The sequence below is a fragment of the Ranitomeya variabilis genome, chromosome 3, assembly GCF_051348905.1.
Source record: "Ranitomeya variabilis isolate aRanVar5 chromosome 3, aRanVar5.hap1, whole genome shotgun sequence".
Lineage (NCBI taxonomy): Eukaryota > Metazoa > Chordata > Amphibia > Anura > Dendrobatidae > Ranitomeya > Ranitomeya variabilis.
Window position 1 is genome coordinate 269,161,110 of NC_135234.1, and position 13,182 is coordinate 269,174,291.

At 50.2% G+C, this 13,182-nt stretch overlaps 1 protein-coding gene across 2 annotated transcripts in view; it reads left to right on the forward strand.

Moving 5' to 3' along the window:
- The first annotated feature begins 8,801 nt into the window (after nt 1-8,801).
- SMIM29 (small integral membrane protein 29) overlaps nt 8,802-13,182 on the forward strand; it is a 130,152-nt gene continuing 125,771 nt past the window's right edge. Inside the window, exon 1 of one of the 2 annotated variants that reach the window (XM_077295480.1) lies at nt 8,802-8,825. The gene's annotated coding sequence lies outside the window, so the exon portion shown is untranslated. Of the gene's footprint in view, nt 8,826-12,455; nt 12,522-13,182 lie in introns of those variants that run through there. The other variant, XM_077295477.1, reaches the window with a different exon arrangement.

The window sequence follows — 13,182 nt, forward strand, 5'->3', positions numbered from 1 at the left end:
ATTTTCTTTCATTTTTATGTGAATATGTAATTTTACTTTTTTTTTTTTTTAACTGTGAGCACAGGCACCGGCAGATGACACTTCGTCTCCCATCAGCGGCTCATGCTATCACTGTTATCAGTGACTGCAGATGTAGCCCAATGGGAGCTGTAGTTTCATCAACTCACGTCAGCTTTTTACCACAGGTCACCGCTGCGGGTCACAGTCAGCTCCAGGATCACGTTGACATCTGACAGCATGACCTCGCAGCACTCTGACCGACAGTACCAGTGGTATCATTACCGCGGGTGAGCATGACCCCGCAGCGCTCTGACCTACAGTACCGCCGTTAACACAGATAAGAACCTCCATGCCGATGCTTCCCATGCTGTCACACAAATGACAATGTGGGAAACACCATGGAAAGATGGTAAAATGCAAAACAAAAACTCAGCAAATCCGCATATATTTTTACACCTGTGTTATTGCTACGTATTTGACTGACTCAATTGAAGTCAGTGAGTGAAAAATGCTGCAGAAACACACAAAGAATTGACATACAGAAAAAACGTACTGCAAATACTCATGGAAATTTACTGATCGTGTGCAGAGCACTTCAGGATTGCCATTTAATTACCTTGTACAAGGACTCCATTGTGTTTTTGGACCATTTCCGTGCGGCACAAAATGGTGTGAAAACGCAGCAATACGCCTTGTGTGCTCATAGCCTTAATATCTGATTGGTGATGGACGTGCTAGAGAAGTGGAGTTTTTGCAAGAGTGGGCGGTGGGACTGTGGAAGGCTTGAGGGGTAGAGCCTGGGCGGAGTCTCAAGGGGGCCCGGAAACTTTGCCAGTAGGGGCCCTGAAATTCTTAGTGGCAGCCCTGAGATCACAGCGCCATACACTGTGCAGGGATCCCGCCATATACAAACATGCCGCTCATGTATGCTAAGTACTGGCACCAAAGAGAGTCTGTGCACAGGGCGCTGTTCACACTAAGGCCGGCCCTGCGGACTGGCGAGAGTCTGTGCACATGGCACCGTTCACACTATGGCCGGCCCTGCGGACTGTCGAGAGTCTGTGCACAGGGCGCCTTTCACATTAAGGCCGGCCCTGCGGACTGGAGAGAGTCTGTGCACAGGGCGCCGTTCACACTAAGGCCGTCCCTGCGGACTGGCGAGAGTCTGTGCACAGGGCGCCGTTCACACTAACGCCGGCCCTGCGGACTGGCGAGTGTCTGCACAGGGTGCCGTTCACACTAAGGCCGGTCCTGGGGACTGGCGAGAGTCTGTGCACATGGCGCCGTTCACAATAAGGCCAGCCCTGCGCACTGGCGAGTGTGCACAGGGCACCGTACACACTAAGGCCGGCACTGCGGACTGTCGAGAGTCTGTGCACAGGGCGCCGTTTACACTAATGCTGGCTCTGAGGACTGGTGAGAGAGTCTGTGCACAGGGCGCCATTCACATTAAGGCCGACCCTGCGGACTGGCGAGAGAGTCTGTGCACACGGCGCCGTTCACACTAAGGCTGGCTCTGCGGACTGGTGAGAGTCTGTGCACAGGGCGCTGTTCACACTAAGGCCAGCTCTGCGGACTGGCGAGAGTGTCATGAATCCCAATGGCTAGGGATAGCACAGGACAAGCAAAGTACAAATATATAACGGACGAGCTCTAGGGTGATGGGACCTGGGCTGACCGCTGCCCTACGCCTGACAAACGCAACTAGAGATAGCCAGGGAGCGTGCCTACGTTGGTTCTAGACGCCACGCACCAGCCTAAGAGCTAACTAGCACTGCAGAGAAAACAAAGACCTCACTTGCCTCCAGAGGAATGAACCCCAAAAGGTATAGTTGCCCCCCACATGTATTGACGGTGAAATGAGAGGAAGGCACACACATAGAGATGATATATATAGGTTCAGCAAATTGAGGCCCGCTGAAAACTAGAAAGCAGAACGATACAAAAGGGGTCTGAGCGGTCAGCAAAAAACCCTAATCAAAAAACCATCCTGAGATTACAAGAACCCATGTTCCAACTCATGGCACATGGGGAGAACCTCAGTCCACTAGAGCTACCAGCTAGCATAGAGACATAATAAGCAAGCTGGACAAAAAACCAAACAACTGAAAATCAGCACTTAGCTTATCCTGAAAGATCTGGGAGCAGGTAGGCAGGAACCAAACAGAGCACATCTGAATACATTGATAGCCGGCAAGGGAATGACAGAAAGGCCAGGTAAAATAGGAAACACCCAGCCTCTGATGGACAGGTGGAAACCAGAGGCCGCAACCCACCAAAGTCACCCAGTACCAGCCGTAACCACCAGAGGGAGCCCACAAACAGAATCCACAACAGTACCCCCCCCTTGAGGAGGGGTCACCGAACCCTCACGAGAACCCCCAGGGCGATCAGGGTGAGCTCTATGGAAGGCGCGGACCAAATCAGTCGCATGAACATCGGAGGCGACCACCCAGGAATTATCCTCCTGACCATAACCCTTCCACTTAACCAAATACTGGAGTTTGCGTCTGGAAACACGAGAATCCAAGATCTTCTCAACAACATACTCCAATTCTCCCTCCACCAGCACCGGAGCAGGAGGCTCAACCGAAGGAACAACGGGCACCTCATACCTCCGCAACAACGACCGATGGAACACATTATGAATAGCAAACGATGCCGGGAGATCCAAACGAAAAGATACAGGGTTAAGAATCTCCGAGATCCTATAAGGACCGATGAACCGAGGCTTGAACTTAGGAGAAGAGACCTTCATAGGGACAAAACGAGAAGACAACCACACCAAATCCCCAACAAGAAGTCGGGGACCCACGCGGCGACGGCGATTAGCAAACTGCTGAGTCTTCTCCTGAGATAACTTCAAATTGTCCACCACCTGACTCCAAATCTGATGCAGCCTGTCCACCACCACGTCCACTCCAGGACAATCCGAAGACTCCACCTGACCAGAGGAAAAACGAGGATGAAACCCCGAATTACAAAAAAAAGGAGAGACCAACGTGGCAGAACTAGCCCGATTATTAAGAGCAAATTCGGCCAGTGGCAAAAAAGCAACCCATTCATCTTGATCAGCAGAAACAAAACACCTTAAATAAGTTTCCAAGGTCTGATTAGTTCGCTCCGTCTGGCCATTCGTCTGAGGATGGAATGCAGAAGAGAAAGACAAATCAATGCCCATCTTGGCACAAAACGTCCGCCAAAATCTAGACACAAACTGGGATCCCCTGTCAGAAACGATATTCTCCGGAATCCCATGCAAACGAACTACGTTCTGAAAAAATAAAGGGACCAACTCAGAGGAGGAAGGCAACTTAGGCAAGGGCACCAAATGAACCATCTTAGAAAAGCGGTCACACACAACCCAGATAACGGACATTTTCTGTGAAACCGGGAGATCAGAAATAAAATCCATGGAAATGTGCGTCCAAGGCCTCTTCGGGATGGGCAAGGATAACAACAACCCACTGGCCCGAGAACAGCAAGGCTTAGCTCGAGCACACACTTCACAAGACTGCACAAAGGTGCGCACATCCCTAGACAAGGAAGGCCACCAAAAAGACCTGGCCACCAAGTCTCTAGTACCAAATATTCCAGGATGACCAGCCAACACAGAAGAATGGACCTCGGAGATGACTCTACTGGTCCAATCATCCGGAACAAACAGTCTTTCTGGTGGACAACGATCAGGTTTATCCACCTGAAACTCCTGCAATGCACGTCGCAAGTCTGGGGATACGGCGGACAATATTACCCCATCCCTAAGGATACCAGTAGGCCCAGAGTCTCCAGGAGAGTCAGGCACAAAACTCCTGGAAAGAGCATCTGCCTTCACATTCTTTGAACCTGGCAGGTATGAAACCACGAAATTGAAACGAGAAAAAAACAACGACCAACGAGCCTGTCTAGGATTCAAACGCCTGGCAGACTCAAGGTAAATGAGATTCTTGTGATCAGTCAAGACCACCACACGATGTTTAGCACCCTCAAGCCAATGACGCCACTCCTCAAATGCCCACTTCATGGCCAAAAGCTCCCGATTACCCACATCATAATTGCGCTCGGCGGGCGAGAATTTTCTAGAGAAGAATGCACATGGCTTCATCACCGAGCCATTAGAACTTCTCTGTGACAAAACCGCCCCTGCTCCAATCTCGGAAGCATCAACCTCAACCTGAAAAGGAAGTGAAACATCTGGTTGACACAACACAGGAGCAGAAGAAAACCGGCGCTTAAGTTCCTGAAAGGCCTCCACGGCCGCAGGAGACCAATCAGCAACATCAGCACCCTTTTTAGTCAAATCAGTCAAAGATTTAACAATACTGGAAAAATTAGCAATGAACCGACGATAAAAATTAGCAAACCCCAAGAACTTCTGAAGGCTCTTAACAGATGTAGGTTGTGTCCAGTCACAAATCGCCTGAACCTTGACGGGATCCATCTCAATAGTAGAAGGAGAAAAAATGTACCCCAAAAAAGAAATCTTCTGGACTCCGAAGAGACACTTTGAGCCCTTCACAAACAGAGAATTGGCCCGCAGAACCTGAAACACCTTCCTGACCTGTAGAACATGAGACTCCCAGTCATCAGAAAACACCAAAATATCATCCAAATACACAATCATAAACTTATCCAGATATTCACGGAAAATATTGTGCATAAAGGACTGAAAGACTGACGGAGCATTGGAGAGTCCAAAAGGCATTACCAAATACTCAAAATGGCCCTCAGGCGTATTAAATGCGGTTTTCCACTCATCACCCTGTTTTATCCGCACCAGATTATACGCACCGCGAAGATCTATCTTAGTGAACCACCTAGCCCCCTTAATGCGAGCAAACAAATCAGTCAATAATGGCAATGGATACTGATATTTGACTGTAATCTTATTCAGAAGGCGATAATCTATACAAGGCCTCAGGGAACCATCCTTTTTTGCCACGAAAAAAAAACCTGCTCCCAGAGGGGACGAAGATGGACGAATATGTCCCTTTTCCAAGGACTCCTTAATATAATTCCGCATAGCAGTATGCTCTGGCAGTGACAGATTAAATAAACGACCCTTAGGGAACTTACTGCCAGGAATCAATTCTATAGCACAGTCACAATCTCTATGAGGAGGGAGCGAATTGAGCTTAGGCTCCTCAAAAACATCCCTATAGTCAGACAAAAACGCAGGGATCTCAGAAGGAGTAGATGAAGCGATTGAAATCGGAGGTGCATCATCATGAACCCCCTGACATCCCCAGCTTAACACAGACATTGTTTTCCAGTCCAGGACAGGATTATGAGTTTGTAACCATGGCAGACCAAGCACTAGTACATCATGTAAATTATACAGTACAAGGAAGCGAATCACCTCCTGATGAACGGGAGTCATGCGCATGGTCACTTGTGTCCAATACTGCGGTTTATTCATAGCCAATGGTGTAGAGTCAATTCCCTTCAGAGGAATAGGAACTTCCAGAGGCTCCAGACTAAAACCGCAGCGTTTAGCAAATGACCAATCCATAAGACTCAGGGCAGCGCCCGAATCCACATAGGCATCGACGGAAATGGAAGACAGTGAAAAAATCAGAGTCACAGACAAAATGAACTTAGGCTGCAGAGTACCAATGGCAAAAGACTTATCAACCCTTTTTGTGCGTTTAGAGCATGCTGATATAACATGAGCTGAATCACCACAATAAAAACACAATCCATTTTTCCGCCTATAATTTTGCCGTTCACTTCTGGACTGAATTCTATCACATTGCATAGTCTCAGGTGCCTGTTCAGAAGACACCGCCAACTGGTGCACGGGTTTGCGCTCCCGTAAACGCTGATCAATCTGAATGGCCATAGCCATAGACTCATTCAGACCTGTAGGCGTAGGGAACCCCACCATAATATCCTTAATGGCCTCAGAAAGACCATTTCTGAAGTTTGCAGCCAGGGCGCACTCATTCCACTGAGTAAGCACCGACCATTTCCGAAATTTTTGACAATATATTTCCGCTTCATCATGCCCCTGAGAGAGGGCTAACAAAGCCTTTTCAGCCTGAATCTCCAGGTTAGGTTCCTCATAGAGCAATCCCAATGCCAGAAAAAACGCATCCACACTGAGCAATGCAGGATCCCCTGGTGCCAATGCAAATGCCCAATTCTGAGGGTCGCCCCGCAGGAAAGATATTACAATCTTGACCTGTTGAGCAGGGTCTCCTGAGCAGCGAGATTTTAAAGAAAGAAACAATTTACAATTGTTCCTGAAATTCAGGAAGGTAGATCTATCTCCAGAAAAGAACTCTGGAATAGGAATTCTAGGTTCAGACATGGGAGTGTGAACAACAAAATCCTGTATGTTTTGAACTTTTGCCGCGAGATTACTCAGGCTGGAAGCCAAACTCTGGACATCCATGTTAAACAGCTAAGATCAGAGCCATTCAAGGGTTAAGAGGAGGTAAGAAGCAGCTAGACAGCAATTAAGGGCTAGGCAGCAAAACTCTGAAGGAAAAAAAAAAAAAAAAAATTTCCCTTAAACACTTCTTTTTCTCCTGCTTCAGCCCAAACAATTAACACTTTGTGGGCCGGCTATACTGTCATGAATCCCAATGGCTAGGGATAGCACAGGACAAGCAAAGTACAAATATATAACGGACGAGCTCTAGGGTGATGGGACCTGGGCTGACCGCTGCCCTACGCCTGACAAACGCAACTAGAGATAGCCAGGGAGCGTGCCTACGTTGGTTCTAGACGCCACGCACCAGCCTAAGAGCTAACTAGCACTGCAGAGAAAACAAAGACCTCACTTGCCTCCAGAGGAATGAACCCCAAAAGGTATAGTTGCCCCCCACATGTATTGACGGTGAAATGAGAGGAAGGCACACACATAGAGATGATATATATAGGTTCAGCAAATTGAGGCCCGCTGAAAACTAGAAAGCAGAACGATACAAAAGGGGTCTGAGCGGTCAGCAAAAAACCCTAATCAAAAAACCATCCTGAGATTACAAGAACTCATGTGCCAACTCATGGCACATGGGGAGAACCTCAGTCCACTAGAGCTACCAGCTAGCATAGAGACATAATAAGCAAGCTGGACAAAAAACCAAACAACTGAAAATCAGCACTTAGCTTATCCTGAAAGATCTGGGAGCAGGTAGGCAGGAACCAAACAGAGCACATCTGAATACATTGATAGCCGGCAAGGGAATGACAGAAAGGCCAGGTAAAATAGGAAACACCCAGCCTCTGATGGACAGGTGGAAACCAGAGGCCGCAACCCACCAAAGTCACCCAGTACCAGCCGTAACCACCAGAGGGAGCCCACAAACAGAATCCACAACACGAGAGTCTGCACAGGGCGCCTTTCACACTAAGGCCGGCCCTGCGGACTGGCGAGAGTGTGCACAGGGCGCCGTTCACATTAAGGCCTCTTTCACACTAGCGTCGTGCACTGCACGTCGCTATGCGTCGTTTGGTTGAAAAAACGCATCCTGCAAAAGTGCTTGCAGGATGCGTTTTTTCACCATTGATTTGCATTAGCGTCGCATTGCGACGCTTTGCCACACGTCGCAACCGTCGTGCGACGGTTGCGCCATGTTGTGGCAGACCGTCGGCTGCAAAAAACGTTACATGTAATGTTTTTTGCTGCCGACGGACCGCCATTTCCGACCGCGCATGCGCGGCCGGAACTCCGCCCCCACCTCCCCGCACCTCACAATGGGGTGGCGGATGCGCTGGAAAAATGCATCCACTGCCCCGTTGTGCGGCGCATTCACTGCTAGCGTCGGTACGTCGGCCCGACGCTCTGCGACGGGCCGAGTACGACGCTAGTGTGAAAGTAGCCTAAGGCCGGCACTGCGGACTGGTGAGAATCTGTGCACAGGGCGCCGTTCACACTAAGGCCGGCACTGCGGACTGGCGAGAGTCTGTGCACAGGGCACCTTACACACTAAGGCCGGCTCTGCGGACTGTCGAGAGTGTGCACAGAGCGCCGTTCACACTAAGGCTGGCTCTGCGGACTGTCGAGAGTCTGTGCACAGGGCGCCGTTCACACTAAGGCCAGCTCTGCGGACTGGCAAGAGTCTGTGCACAGGGCGCCGTTCACACTAAGGCCAGCCCTGCAGATTGACGAGAGTCTGTGCACAGGGCGCCGTTCACACTAAGGACGGCCCTGCAGACTGGCGAGCACTTTCCTCTAGTAGCTGTTCACTACTTTCCAGCACCCTTCCATTGAAATGAATAGGAAAACACCTTCAAATATCGAATACTGGCCCACTGTGTGATGGAATTGCCTGGCATTATAAGTCTTTCCTGCAAATTAATAGCGTGTAAATAACGAGCCACACAGCCCGTGCCAGGTTGGCACACGGTTGATACCGGCCGGCAGGCAGCAGAAGCGCAGGGCACTGTACACACCGCCGCACACGTCACGCCCGTCAGGGGCAGCGCACAGGCCACTGTGTAACTAGCGGAAGGCATCACAGCGCCACCTTTAATAGTGATGTGTCCTTCGTGAACAAGCCGATACAAAGAGCCGGCTCCCTGCTGTGAATGAATGGAGTCTCTCTCTGGAAAGGAGTCAGCTCTGCAGTGTGACTGAGCCAAGTTTTTTTTTTTTTTTTTTCTTGGCTGGTGCCTGGAGCTTATCAGATTCAGGTTGCTGAAGTGTGACTGTGACTCATGTGGGAGGAGCAGTGAGGAGAGAAGTAGATGTGGAATGTTAGTAAATGCATGTAAGTGGATCGCCCTGCCTGGGCCGTGGGGTACTTGGTCCCGTGTTCACAGGGGGATGTCACGGTGGCTGCGACCCGGTCCGTGGCCCTGGGCGCCCATGTAAAAGGGTAAGGTCTTTTAACGGAATAAAGTTTATGTTCATGACGCCACCTGTGGTATTTGGTCAGGGTGACCGACGTTGCTTTAAGGGCTTCCCTGGGGTGATGTTATGGCAGATAGATGGTATACCTTCCCACAGGTGAAGTATATCCACAGGGCTTCCCAGTGTGAAGATGGTAGGTTGGTGAGGGGTGCAGTAAGGAATGAGGACACAGGTTTGCAGTCTCTTTACCTCGTTTACTGAAGACTTCAGCAGCCACAGTCCAGGGCACTGGATCACAGGGCAGGTAGGATCCGGCCGATTTGGAGGCAAGTCTAGAGTCCCCTTATCCAGGTGGAAAATAGAAGCCTTCCTTTGCACTGTAGTGGTGTAGTCCCTTACTGTTAAAAGCTTCATATGAGGTCCTCACAGATGTTATCTCTTTCTCTCTGTCCCCCAGATAGGATAGGACAAAACCCATATGACTGGTGACTTGAGCCTGTTTATAGGATTTCTTAGATGATCCGGCTCTGAAGGGGGTCACCGTGCCTCCTGGGTGTTGGGTCGGACAGGGAACTTGAAGTTCAGCTGTCCTGCTGGTCTCTGATATAAGGCATGGAGGTCCTTACAACCTCGATGTTCCGGCTACCAGATTTCTGCACCTCAGAAGGAGGCAGCCTGCTCGGGGCTGGTTCCCTTCTGGTATCCTCTCCTGTGCTTCCTCTCCTGCACCCTCACTGCAATCAGTTCTGCTTTCTAAATGTCTCTTTCCAAGAGCTGTAGCTTTGTGGCATGCACAGCTCCATAAACCCTCTGTTCCTCAGACTGATGTCTGGAACTCACTAACTTTCCCTACAGCAGGCATGTCAAACACGCGTCCCGCGGGCCGCATGCGGCCCGCGACAGGCATATCTGCGGCCCGCACAAAAGTCTCAAACTTTGTCTAAACACAAATAGGCTGAGCCGCAGATGCTCAAAACTTCACGATCAGCACTTACGGCTCTTCATTCATTGGCCCATATCCCTGCATATGACCTGCTTACGTGATCAGCTGCTGAGAGGCGCTGACCGCCGCTGGCACTTCCGCATCAGGGAAGCGCCAGCAGCGGCTGACGTCACTGAGCGTGTGACAGGCTGCTTCCATTCATTCGTCGTCACTCACGGTCGTTGCGCCGCAGCGCCGGTGACTCGTCGTCTCTGTCTCACTCGCACTCGCTGTGTGTTCAGTTTGTGGTTGGAGAGTCCAGGTGACGTCGTCGGTGCCGGTGGTAAGTGGCGTGCTCCAGACCGCGGCCACGGGGACCGGGTGGAGCTGAAGTCTGACTCTAAAACCTGCCTGCTGCATAGGGGGAGGGTGTGTAGGACTGGAGGAGCAGATCCTTGTACTATGGGGGTGTCTGTGTCAGACTGGAGGAGCAGATCCTCTTGTATTATGGGTGTCCCTATATTTCTGGAGGTGGAAGTACCAGGATCTGATCCTCCACCTCCAGAAATATAGGGACCCCCATAATACAAAAGGATCTGCTCCTCCAGTCTGACACAGACACCCCCATAGTACCAGGATCTGATCCATGGGGCCCTGTGACAATGGAAAAGCAGAGCCTTGTATTATAGGGGTCCTGTGTATGCGGAGAAGTAGATCCCTGTATTATGGGGGTCCTTGTGTCTCTGGAGAATCAGATCCTTATGGGGATTATTGTTTTTCTGGAGGACAAGATCCTTACATCATGGGGGTCTCTGGAAGAGCAAACCTGTATATGAGGGTCCTGATCTATGGAGAGCAGACTCTTGTATTATAGGGGTCCGCAATCTCTGGAAGAACAGATCCTGGTATTATGTGGTTCCCTGCATCTCTGGTGGAGCATATGACTACATTATGGGGGTCTTGTATATCTGGAAGAGAGAGCGGATCCTTGTATTAGGGGGGCCCTGGGTCTTTGGAGGAGCAGATCCTTTTATTTTCGGGATCCACTGTGTCTGGATGACGGCATGACTGCTGTTACAATACGTGTGTGACATTAGCTGCTGTGTGCGGCCCTCGCAACAACCTCTTGTTACTCATGTGGCCCTCGGGGTACCCCGAGTTTGACATGCCTGCCCTACAGACTACCAGTTATATATATATGGGGAGTCACCTAGTAAATAGGATTAAAAGCTCCCCCTGGTGGCCTGGAGTGTGAATGTGTTGCATGTTTGTGATACCTGGTTTCAGTTATCCTTTCTTGCCTCCAAACGTAGCACTACTCTCCCCGTGGGGAAAGTGACATTACTGTGACGACCAGGACCCTGGACTGTAGAAATGGTGCAGACAAACACAGGACAAGGGTGGATGGGAAAAGGAAAAAAAAAGTGCTTCCTCTTGTTATCCTTAAAGGGAACCTGTCACCCCCCGGCGACAAAAAACCCCAAATATTGCAGCGTTGGAAGGTACCCCAAATAAAAGAGCCACCTTGACAGAATGCAGCATTAGTGCTGCACAAGTGGCTCTTTTAGCTAAAAACACCAGGGGGGGGGGGAGTGTGACAGGTTCCCTTTAAGTGCCCCCAGACTGCAAGCTTTAGGCTATGTGTGCACGTTCGGAATTGCCGCGGAAATTTCTACGGCAATTCCGCAACTCCCTGCCGCGGGTAAAACGCATGCGGTATTGGCATGCGTATTCCCGCTAAACACTAGCGTTTTACAAGCGTAGTTAGCTTGCAGAATTCTAGCGTTTTACGAGTGATCTGTAGCATTGCATGGAAAACTGATTGACAGGTTGACATAGTGTTTGACAAGTGTGACCAACTTTTTACTATTGATGCTGCCTATGCAGCATCAATAGTAAAATGATAGAATGTTAAAAATAATAAAAAAAAATAAAAATCATCTCGATGCTCCTGGCAACTCCCGTTCCCAGCGATGCCTTGTGACAATGACCCCAGATGACGTAGAATCACACGAGACCGCTACGTCATCACAGGCCTGGACTGGATCCAGGGGCCGCCAGAAGGTGAGTCTATTTTTTATTCCCAGGTCTCCTCTCCTCCACCCTGGGTACCATCCGCACATGATCCACTTACTTCCCGCATGGTGGGCATAGCCCCATGCGGGAAGTAAGCGGATCAATGCATTCCTATGTGTGCGGAAAGAAAGAATGAGTGTGCTGTGTATTTTTCCGAGATGCAATTCTGCCACGGAAAAATACGCAGCATTAGCACAGCACTACGGAATCCCATGGGTTCAATGGGTTGTATTGTGTATGCGCTTTCGCAGCGTAGAGAGAGAGAGAGTGTGTGTGTGTGTGTGTGTGTGTGTGTGTGTGTGTGTGTGTGTGTGTGTGTGTGTGTGTGTGTGTGTGTGTGTGTGTGTGTGTGTGTGTGTTAGCACAGTGCTTGCAACATGCCTTTATTTTTACGAATTATAATCTTATACAGCGCAAAAACATATCACGGCACTCACTAATTCAGAAAGGACATGTAAAAAAACCGCCACATATTAGAAAGTGACACAGGCTAAAACTACAGCCGAGTAGCAGGGGCCCTGTTCACAAGAGCGAACAATCTGAGGAAACAGCAATGCTGAAAACACGGTCTGTAGTTTACAGTAGTACATTCATCACAGTCTGACACACACCGGTCACGCCCACCAGCCAGCGTCTTTTATAAGCCCCGCCCTCGGCAGCTCATTGGCTGCGGCTTGCAAGTCAGACTTCCGGGTAGGAGCACAGTGGCAGAGGGAAGCAGAGGTGAGCAGCGGGTGGCTGAGGCTTTGTGTTGTTTCCCAGGCGGCCGTCTCGTGTTCTCCGTGATATCTGTGTGCGGCCTGTATCATGCGGCAGTGTGCGCTGCCTCCCTAATGGCCTGCCCGATAATGGTGGGCACTGCGCTTTCCGGGCCGGCGCCGGCTATGAGTGCCATTGTTTGCTATGTCCTCTCTCTACTACACTGGACCTTTGTAAGCTGCTTGGTGCTTCTAGAAAGTATCCTGACATCGGCCATAGAGTAAGCCAAGACCTGTGAGCGCCGCCTGCACTTTGACCAGTGTCATGAAGCAGACTCCAGTCCCGCCCTACCAATATAGTCCTTATCCCCCAGCAAGTGGCAGTGGGGGGCAGCCATACAGGTGCGATACGTGCGTGGTGTATGGAACCCCCCTCTGAGGAAGTACTAGAAGGTGGTCCTCTACACTGAGTAATGCCCCCATCCATTTACACCTGTTTTAGCAAAGTATTTTTGTGAATGTCTTCTGCTGCCGTATGTGCCTGTGAGTGTCGCTGCTCGCGCAGTCTGCGTCATATGGCGCCCGCTGCAGGCGCCACTGAACTTCTGGATTTCCTGGGTTCACTTGGGCATGACCCAGTCACATCCCCCCCCTGACTGGACTGTGGGCAGCGTTTCACCGCACGT